We start from the raw sequence: 11,813 nt of genomic DNA, 5'->3' as shown, positions 1-11,813 counted from the left end.
GAAACTACCTTAGTCAGTCGCCTTTGGACCCTTCCCAACATCTCTTCATCCTTCTGAAAACCCGGTGACCAATCTAGGCACAATAGTCCATGTGTGGCCTAATCAAAGCCTTATACAACGGAACAAGAATCTCCCTACTTCTACACGTCACTGTCCCCGCATCATTCCCAGAAGCTTTTGTGTTGTCTTCACAATTTTGGCGATGTGTACCCTAAATTTTAGATCCTTATCCACTATCACCCCCAGATCTCTTATTTCCTCTACCTCCAACAATATATCCTCACCAAGCATAAATTCTGCATCCCATCTTTGTTTTCCAAATTTTAAAACCTTACATTTTGCAACATTGAACTCACATCCCCATTTCCGTGCCCAATCACTCAATCTATCCATGTCTTCCTGTAAGGCAACAAAATCTTCACTACAATTCATGGTTTGTCCCAACTTTGCATCATCTGCAAACAACTGAATACCTCCATCCAAATCTTCAAATATATCATTAATATACAAGTTAAACAGCAATGGACATAAAACAGACCCCAGAGGCACTCCACTAGTGACTTTCGTTTTCCTGGATATCGCTCCCCCATACGCAACTTGTTGATACTTATCAGATAGCCAGTCTCCAATCCAATGCACCAATCTAATATTCAACCCCATCTGCTCTAGTTTGACTGTCAACCTATCATGAGGTACTCTATCAAAAGCCTGTGCGAAATCCAAGTATATTCCTGTGTATCCTTTTCCTCTGTCCAAGGAAGCAGTCACTTTATTGTAATAAGTAAGTAGATTACTTATATAGTTTGATGCTTGAGTTCGATCACCTTTATGAAGTGGAACAATCTTGCCCTCCTTCCACTCCTTAGGAACTTAACCGAGTACAAGACTCATATTTAAAAAAATGTCAAAGCAGGTGTCAACTCCTTGGCACATTCTTTCAGAATATGCCAAGGAGTTGACACAGCCATATTAACATGTAGTTTACTCAACTCCCCACACCTCTTCCTCATCTACAGTCAGTCTCTCCTCCCCATCATCAACTGCTCTCAATCCTTCCATGAAGTCACATTCACAAGATTGAAAGATCTTTATGAACTGCTCATTAAGTATCTCCACCACACATTCTGCATCAGCTGTCTTTATACCATATTCTCCAATCAATATCATTTTTCCATAATTATTCTTTCTTTTGCTGGCTACATATCGAAAGAACTTAGGATTCTTTTTGGCTTCATTAGCCAACTGCTGTTCATACCTATCTTTAGCTACCCTCACCAACCAAGTCACCCTCCTTGCTTGGTCTCTATAAACCTCATGGAATTGGTTATTTCCACTTCTCTTATGATGCCTCCACAATGCACTTTTTCTCTGTATCGCATGCTTAATCTCTTTATTCATCCATCTCACACCCACCTTATTTAATCTTCTCACCCTTGGAGTACATTTAGACATGCATCTATTAAACAGTTTTTGAAAATCACCCAAGCTGCATTGATCTCTTTTCCAGCTAACTCCTCATTCCATGCTACACCCACAAGCTGTCCCCTGAGCTCCTCATAATCACCCCCTTGTAGTTCCACATATACCCTTTTCTCACAGAGGTCCTCGCACTGCTGGCAACCACCCAGGTAATCACCACATGGTAGCTCTCACCAATTGGTCGATGATTTGATACCTCATTTATAATTACATCCTCTAGATGAGATGACCAAATCCAAGATCCTCAATCCTCGTGTTCCCTCTGTTACATACTGTCTGCGGCAGTTATCCCTCAAAAACTCAAGAAACTCATTTTCTTTACTTCCAGTTGCTATCTCATCATTCCAGTCTATATTGCCATAATTAAAATCACCCATAATGATCACCCTTTTCTTGTTTACTTGGCTAATTTGATTGCACATTTCATTATCACTACCATCCATATTACCTGGTCTATAACAACATCCCACCAAGTATTTGATTCCATTCACCTCTATTTCACACCATACTGTCTCAAAACCACTGGCACTATTTCCCTCTTGCATTTCCACTTTATATGGACATAACACTTCTTCGATCATCAGTAGAACTTCCCCTACCTTTTCACCCCCTCTGTCCTCATGAAACACATCATTCCCTTCCATCTCTATTCCTGTCCGGATGTTATCCTCTTCCAACCATGTCTCACTTATTCCGACAATCTTTGGATGAACAGACGCAATTAGTGCAACCATTTCACCTGCCTTGTTTCTTATACTTCTAGCATTTGTATACAAACGCAACAGCTCATTTCTCGATCTACAGCTAGTTTCACTGATACTACCACTCCCTCGATGTGACCTCGCCATGCTCGACTGGGGCCATTTCCCTTTCTGCTTCTTCATTTTAAAACCCTTTTCAATTCCGACTGTTTCCCTCTTGATCCCTGGTTATCCCATTCCTTTCCTGCCTACACATGCTCACCTCCTCTTGGAGGATCCACCTTTCTCATGCTGTGTACCCCTGTCCACCCTGAGCCTCCCCGTTTCCCTGCTCCTCTTGCATACCCATTCTCTCATTTTCTATACTCATACCACTCACTACCCCATTCATTTCCACTTCTTCAATCTCTCCTCTTTTACTCTCCCGCTCTTCCACATCACTTCCCACTCGATATGACTCATTCTCTCTATTCACTTCTCTACCTTCCAGCAGCATTCTCTCCAAGCGACTCACACCATAACCACTCAAATGCAGTCCATCGCTCCCACACAGCTCATTTCGTCCCTCAAACTCATTTCACACATTAACAAACTGTACTCCCATCTCCTCGCACATTTCAGCCAGCATATCATTCATAATGGAAGTGGATGTACAGACTCAGGGAAACTAGATTTATTAAGAGGGGGGGGGAGTAGATATGCTGACTTTAGGGGGGAAGTTAAGTGTATGAATGAGTATATTATGCCCGAGCGAGTACGACGGACAACAAATCAGAATGGGATAGTTAGTATAAGGCATCAAAGTAAGGATGGGACAAATGGGCTTCTGCGATTCATGTACACTAATGCCAGGAGTATTAGGAACAAGACGGAAGAGTTTTTGGCCATGATTGGCACTTCCAGGCCAGAGGTTGTCGGTATTAGTGAAACATGGCTGACAGAAGATGATAAAGCTAGTGGGATTGAATGCGACGGGTATAGCGTGTTCAGGAGTGACAGGGTGAATAAAAAGGGAGAGGAGTGTTATTGATGATTGCTGATGATCTTCAGCCAAGGAGTATAGAAGTTGAACTGCATGATGGGGAAAAAAGCGCATTTGAGGCTGTTTGGTGTGAGATACAATCCAGCAGAACAAAATATACAATTGGGTGCTGCTATAGACCGGGTGATGGAGTGGATGGTGGGGATAGTATGCATAAGCAAATAGAAGAAATGAGTGGAAGAAGGGTAATTATTATGGGTGATTTCAATTATGGTAACATTGACTGGAAAGAGGAGAGGGCACATGGGAGGAAGGAATTGGATTTTATGCGGTTATTAAGGGACAACTATCTACGGCAACATGTATTGGAAAATACCAGGGGGCAGAGAGTGCTGGACCTAGTAATTGCAACCGAGAATGTGGCTGTAATGAACATGACCATGTTGCCACCAATTGGTGAGAGTGACCATAAAGTCATGACTTGGGAGGTGGCTAAAAGAGTCGAATTTACAATTAAGACAGGGTACATGTGGAATTACCGGGCTGGTAAGTATGACAAGCTTAGGTGTGTGCTTGGCTCAATGCCATGGCATGTAAAACTGCAAGGGCTGGATGTTGATAGTGCATGGGAGGTGGTTAAGAACTGTTTGCAGGAGGCAATGGTTGACTGTATACCAAGAGTCCGAATAATAAATCAATTAGGGGTTAAATGGATGAATAACACTATTAAGCTTGAGCTGCAAAAAAAGAAACAATTGTGGAGGAATTTTAAGGAGAAGGGTGACCATCAGGCGCAGGAACAGTATAAAGCTCAGGCCAGGATGGTAACAAGGGTGGTAAGAAAAGCAAAAGCAGATTACGAAAGGAAATTGGCCACGCAGGCTAAAGAGAATCCCAAACAGTTTTTTCAATATGTTGCAAGTAAAAGGAAAAATGCTCATGGTAGAATGATCTTAAAAAATGCTGAGGGTAGGGAGGTAACTGAATCAGTTGATATTGTGGAATTACTGAGCGAGCACTTTGCAAGAATATATCACCCAGGTGGTGACTTTGCAGGAATGGAAGAACCAACAGCTTATACTGGAATTGTGATGAATGAAGTAGAGGTAACTAGTCTATTACAGAACCTCAATGTCAATACATCTGTGGGATTGGATGGTATACCAGCTCGTGTCGTACGTGAAGCGGCCAAAGAATTGTCAGTGCCCTTGACCATTTTGTTTAATTTGAGCCTGAGGACTGGGTCAGTCCCAAGGGAGTGGAAAGAGGGGAAAATAGTTCCACTGCACAAAGGTGGTTCCAAGGCTGCTGTTGAAAATTACCGGCCAATCAGCATAACAGGAATCATTATCAAGGTCTTAGAGAAAATAGTCAAGAGGAACATACAAGATTGGATAGAAGAAAATGGGATACTGTATAGGGGACAGCATGGTTTTGTGAAGGGTAGGTCATGCCTCAGTAACTTGCTCACATATTATAACACAGTGACGTCTGAACTGGATAAGGGTAATGGGTTTACGGTGATTCTACTGGACCTTGCAAAGGCCTTTGACAGGATACCACATGGAATTCTAATCAGTAAATTGGGGCATATGGGGATGGACATAGGGTTGGTGAGATGGATAGGAGGGTGGTTGACGGAGAGATATCAGAGAGTGGTTTACTCAGGAGTAGAGTCCACAAGACGGCCTGTGACTAGTGGTGTGCCACAAGGATCTGTTCTTGGACCACTGCTGTTTAATTTGTTCATAAATGATATAGGAAATGATCTGAGAGGAACAGTTCATTTGTTTGCGGATGATGCGAAGTTGGGTAGGGCAATAGTGAATGCAGATGATGTCAAAATTTTGCAGGATGATTTGGATAGATTGGAGGTCTGGGCTAAGGAGAATGGATGTCAGTTTAATGTGGCAAAATGTAAGGTTATGCATTTTGGGGTGAAAAGATTGGCGGCAGTTTAATGCATTGGTGGAACCCTGCTCCAGGAAATTGATGAGGCACGAGATTTAGGAGTGTTGGTAGATAAGGAATTGAAATTTAGGGGACACATTGCAAAAGTGACCAAAACAGCTCATCAAATCACTTGGTTGCTGAAGAATACGTTGACAAGCAGAGACAAGCAGGTTATTGTTCCTCTGTATCGAGCCTTGATAAGACCCCATCTAGACTACTGTGCTCAGATTTGGTCACCTAGGTTTCTTCTTGATGGGGAGGAGGTGGAGAGGATCCAGAGGTGAGTGACCAAGATGATAGCAGGTCTGTGGAATGAACCGTATGAGAACAGGTTGAGGATTTGTGGGTTGCAAAAATTGGTTGATAGGCGGAGGAGGGGAGATATGATTGAGACATTCAAATTACTGAAGGGTTTCTATAAAATTAATTCAGAAGATATTTTTGAGAACAGGGCTGATTGTGGGAGGACTAGGGGACATCCATGGAAACTGGGCAAAAGTGTGGTTAGTAAAGGTGTTAGAGCTGGGCTCTTTACTTTTAGAGTAGTGAATGAGTGGAATGCGCTCCCTGAGTCTGTGGTGGATGCTGTGACAGTGAATGAGTTTAAGGCGAGGTATGATAGGTACTGTATGAATGTCAAATAGTTGTGATGAATATGATTTGGGGCCTCCCTCGGTGAGTCTAATGACTCCCTGGAGTTGCCCGTAATAATAGTAATAGTAATAGTAATAATCCTTGCTCTCCACCTCATTTCACCACTGTCATACCTAGGCAACACGCTAGCTACCCTTCCTGTCACACTATTCTCTTTTATTCTTCTAAGCAGCCTCCTGATATCCATTCTGACACTCTTTGTTCTCTTTCAAATCATTCGTACCTATTAATACTATTAACTCTTTTGCTCGCTCCGGCCTCATATCCAATGCCTCAATCACTCTACTCATTTTAGCGCCTGGAAAACATACCTTGCGCATTCTATCCTCCAGCACACCTTTGGAGTCGCCATACAACGCCACTCGCTCATCTTTCGTTAACTCTTTCATTCCATCATTATTTATTTCAATAGTTTTTACCTGAATTTTCTTAATTTCATTCCGCATCCATTTCATTTCTTGCCTCCTCCAATCCAATTCAACTTCTGAATCTCACGTCACATTCTCTCTATCATTCAATCTTTCTAACTCTCAACCCCTTCTTCTCACTTTCACTCTCATTCATCCGTCTTTGTTTCCGTACTTTCGGTCCAACATGCGTCTAACTTTCGCTATCATTCATTCTTATTTCGCTATCATCCATTCTTTCGATTTTTTTCACTTTCGATTTCTGCGTCACGCCATTTCTAGTTTCAGTTGTTCTCTCAATTTCGTTTCCTTCCGCCATTCTCACCTCACTTTTGTCCCTTTAAACTTCCGTTACGGTTTTCAAATCGCTCTTTTTCTTTTTTACTGATTTTTTTAACCTTTTCCCCTCCTGCTCATCATCCTTCTCTTTCAAACGTGCACCCATTTACCCCGTGACAATCTCGCTACTAACACTTTCTGTCATCAATTTCATATTTGCATTCATCAATTCCTCGTTCAGGTCACACTTCGAACACACCCTCCTTCCATCCTCACCAAATATCCACAAATCATTTATGTAATCGAAAGAATACACAGCCCTCCCCTTAATGCACAATAGTATACATATCCGCAAGGAGATGTGTTTTGCATTATGGAAGATACTGAGATAGGAGTGATGTTGGCTTGCTCCACCTTTGTAACGAGTTTCCCGGTGTTGTACCACCTTACCCAAGTCCTGAAGATACTTTCAGGCGCAAACTCTGTTTGCTCACACTTGGATAAAGGATTAAGCCAAATTTATTATAGTCTAACCGAGTGAAAAATAAACTTTCAACAACAAACCTCACACTTAACGAAACGACTGAAATCTAAATTAAAGTCATGACAATGCCGCCGCCATTTTTTGCAGGTTACTAAGTCTAATAATAACGATTTCGTAATTAATTTTGCAAAAAAAAAAAAAAAAACCCCACACTAATGAAACCGGTAGCACACAACGTTTATAGCCCCCTTTTACTCAAAAAATTACACACATGTATATATATTTAATTATTCCTAGAAAACTTATCCCAATCATGAGCTCTTCTTATACATGTCACTGTGCTTATATTACTTAATAATATAAGTTAATAATATTGATATATTAATTAAGACAGGGAGTCCAAAGACTCATCGAGAGAGAGCAACTCCCATCATCATCTACACTATTGCCATCTACCGCCCACCATTACCACTAGTGTTTTCACAATCCTAAACATCCATGTCCCTAGCTGGAATCGAACCCGCAGCCTTTCGACTAGAAGCGGATACGCTAACCACTCGGCAAAACTGATTCCAAAAATCATTTGAAGTTATTTATCAAAAAAAAAAAAAAAAAAAAAAACACCCTCTGCGACATCTTGTATAATTCCAACAGAAATTTCCAATTTAATTAATCTATCACTGAATCATCACTATAAAAGTTATAAATTAAAAATTGTAAAGAGATTAACAAAAGTTTAATTTAGATTCAGAAACTATTCAGATTACAGTGGCAGTAGTCAAATGGGGTCACAGTCTACTCTATTAGAAGCATTTCAAAGGCCAAAATGCGACCAGATGTAACTTCGGTTGTAAGTTGCATATTATCAAATTTTCCCTTTTATTTGACAAAGGATATTTTATACAGCAGGACATAAAGAACAAGAGAGGAGAGTGACTCAGTTAGTAAGGAAAACAAAAGTAGAGTATGACCAGAAATTGGCAAATCAGGCTAAGAAAAACCCTAGAGAGTTAATTATATAGTTAATTATAAACTTTATATAGTTTCTACTATATTCCGCATGAAACTCTTTGAGTTTCTCATTCGGCTAAGAAACTATATGGGATGTAATATCCCTTAACTTAAACAAACCCTAGAGAGTTTTTTAGATATGTGACAAGTTGAGGTATTCAATGATAAATTTATAAGAGTGTTTCATCCTGATCAGGGTGGAATCATGAGGAACTTAAGTGTAGAGGACATAGGAGAGGATAGCTTAATGGTGAGTGAGGAGGAGGTATTTGAGGAAACAGATAACCCTGATGTTCATAAGGCAATAGGATTTGATGACCACGCATCTTCAGGGAATGTTCCAGGGAACTGGCAGTAGCATTGGCATGATTTGGACTCTTTAGTGTACTCTGATTAATCTGGGGGAGGATTATTTGGTTTATTAATATTCCATGCATAATTCTTTAATTTGTGAAGTATTTCATTCATAAAATCTGACAAATTACAGAGAACAGTTGGTTGTTCATAAAAGGATACATCCCTGTGTGATTCATCTCCTGGTGGGCAGTACAGCAAGAAAGTGGAACGTGTGTAAGAAAAGCACATTTCTTAAGTCTGTGTACAACTAATGAAGCAGTCCAGAAGTATTGCAAAAGTATATACTGCCACTAGGAAAGCACTATTTTTTCACTCTTAAATTCAAGAAAATAAGTAAAATTAAAAACTAAAAAACAATGTGTTTGTGGTTGATATACAATTTCGATGGTTTTTGCTGCCCTCCAAGCTTGCCACTCATAGGCATTGCCTTAGCTGCTTAGAGGGTTATGGCGGCCCTGAAGTGATTGGTGTATTTCTTAGCAGGGTAATTAAGGAAAAGTAATTTCCTGTTAAAAAGCAAATTTTCAGAGTAAACACCTCAGAAAAATGTCTCAAATGCATGCAAAAAAAAAAAAATAAATAAAAAATTCCATGAATTAATGTGTACAAATATAGAAAAGAGACACTATACTTAGATTTCTGATCACCCTCATCAAAAACAACTGATTTATCAGAAAACTAACTACTGTTAATCAAAAGCTGAAGCATCAGTGACTACAAGTGCAGTACCGATATCACACTTGTTTCACTAAGTGTGATATCGTTGATTTGTACATTTTCTGTATACGATTTACAATTTTGATCTTACTATGAAAATCTAACTCAGAGCTCTGCATTGAATTTCTATTCTCGACAGAAACGTCTTTTCTGCAGTTTTCCAGAAATTTTCTCGTGAAATGCATTACGGTCAAGTTAGGTTACGAAAGAGCTAGCATCAGGTGTTGCCTATGCATTGCAAAGGGAATTTATGGTAGATGTTATTTAATACCTGTCACCATACAAGCAGTCTCAAAAAGCTAGATAGGGTTCAAAAAGTCCTCGCCTACTCCCTATAAGATAATGAAAGGTGCTAGCTTATTATTATTACAAAACAAGAAATTTACAATAATTAATTTTAAAAAACACTTCCACATATACTATATCAATATCCGGGGGTATTATACTAATATAATTACACCAATGACGTGTTTTCAGTAATCAAAACTCCATCTGTTTTCCTCCTTAAACCAAGTTTCCTCTACAAGCATAACTCACATCATATCATGCTTACTTGCTTATTGCCTTCCATAAAAATGGTGGAATATGTTTTGTCAGAACTAATATCCAAGGATAGAGGTAATCAGATTAATTCCCAGGGCCCACTTTGACTGAAGTTTCTATACCTTAATTTTGACTTCATTTGCTGTATTTCCCGTTGTACTAATTTACAATTTTATTTTCTGACGTAATAGGGTCTTGGAAAGCAACTTATCGTTGAGGAATCGATGATAAGTTACATTCTCATGCGAATTTGGATATTTATTTATATCTATAGTGCAGATTGCTAGAGCTAACCGATTTCCAATCTCAACCGTAGTCGTTGCGACTTTTCCAAAGAAGATTCAAACCTTCAAAGTATTCACTGGCTCTGGGAAGAGTTTCTTGCAAACTGCCTTCACGTTGGATTTGGCGACTTGATTCCAGATATCACTGATTTTTTTTTGCATCCAACATGCTGAATTTTGCAAAACCGATGGATCTCATCTTCCGCATGTACTACCTTTATGAGCTTTTCAAATATTTCGAGAAGATAACGATAATTATATCGTTATCTTCTTTACCTTACCGATAATTATATCGGTAAGGAAACGATAATCTTGGGCCATTTGATTGAGGAAATGAAGTGGTATTTGGAAGAAAGTAGTCTTTGTCAGGAATGCCTAGGGCATTATTTAAAAAAAATTTAAAAAAAGCAGAAAAAACTTTAAAGAAAGAATACTGAGAGTACAATATTTTCTGACCTCGGGAACAAAGTGAAAGGAACTGCATCGATCTTTGAAGATCGATGCAGTTATCCAAGCTCTGCCATTGCAACACGTAAATAACTAAGGTATGCTAGAGGAGCCACAAAATTTTATTTACATATAAAAACACGTTTTTTTTTTTAAACATAATTTCTCGAATTTACGAGCAGCAAGATGCAGGTTGCCTAGGGAGGAATATAGTAACTACGATCCTGCTGGCACAGTTAAGGGGCCATCCCGTCGTTTTAATAAAAATGTCAATTTTGTCCCGTTTTTAACAAAAACTATAAATATACTTTAATATTGGTCGTTCATAAATTATTCATAACAGGGAATCCCAACCCTATGCCCGCGGGCACCATGGCGCCCGTTGACAAATTTGTTTGTGCCCGCCGCTGTTCAACGCTGTTCAACCGTGTGCCGTATAGTTTGAAATAATCACGCAACAATTCATGGCATGCTATATGACGCATGCGTTAATGACATATGACGAGTATTAAACGCATACAATCAAAGTAAAGTAGACGCGCGATCATCGTGCATGAAACATTAAGCGGGTGAACATTTCTTTTTATGGCGATTCTGATATTTGATATAAAATGTGATTTAATGAACTCAACAAATATTTTTACTGACAGTGAATAGTCCTACTGGTATAGTCAACCGGTTTGGTTCTTGTATAGGCTCATAAAAACTAATTCAATAGGTAAGTTAACCTTTTTTCCGAAGCAACGGCGATACGCTAGGCCTACTGCCATCAGCATCGCCATTGTTTCATTGCATCAGTTATTATTTTAGAAACTACCTATTATCACAATACGGTAGATAGAAATGGAAAGCATGTCCTGTTCTCCAGAACAAAACGTGGGTCCAACCACAGACCTGCCGTACGAGGAACTCACCTTCAAACAGCTCCTGGCTATTTTCAAGCATATTGGAAATCTGCTACACACAAAATGGCCAGGTAAGGTAGTAGTTCATGAAATCCAAGTTGATACGGACGACGTTCAACTTCTTGAACTACTCCAAGACAACGCTACTGAAAAAACCACAACAGCTGAAGATCATTCCCGTACTGACCACACTGATTTCCAGGAGGTTCGCGCAAGCAAAAAGCGCAAAACTGTGACCTCCGAAACGCCAATTATAGATGTCATGGAAGAAGATGGCTCTGCCCCAGACTCACCTACCTCCGCAAGGGAAAAGATCCCCCCGATTATCCTGCGTGAGAAGAACAAATGGATGACTCTAAAGAGTATAACGAACAACCTAAAGATCTCATATAACAATGCAAAGAATATCACAGATGGTGTAAAAATTCACCCTAAAACTGTCACAGACTATCGCAGGTTAACAGAACTAAATTCCAGAGGAATTCAGTACCATACTTTCTCACTTGGTTCGGAAAAAAATCTCAAGGTTGTGATTAGAGGCATGCCTGAGGATGTCTCCACCGATGAAATCACAGACCTGCACTCAAGTGATTTACCACCAATCAAGGTC

Source organism: Typopeltis vanoorti, chromosome 14 (assembly GCF_054136105.1).
Source record: "Typopeltis vanoorti isolate ZY-2024b chromosome 14, IOZ_Tvanoo_1.0, whole genome shotgun sequence".
NCBI classification, from domain to species: Eukaryota; Metazoa; Arthropoda; class Arachnida; order Uropygi; family Thelyphonidae; genus Typopeltis; species Typopeltis vanoorti.
Note: the sequence above shows the minus strand (reverse complement) of the source record.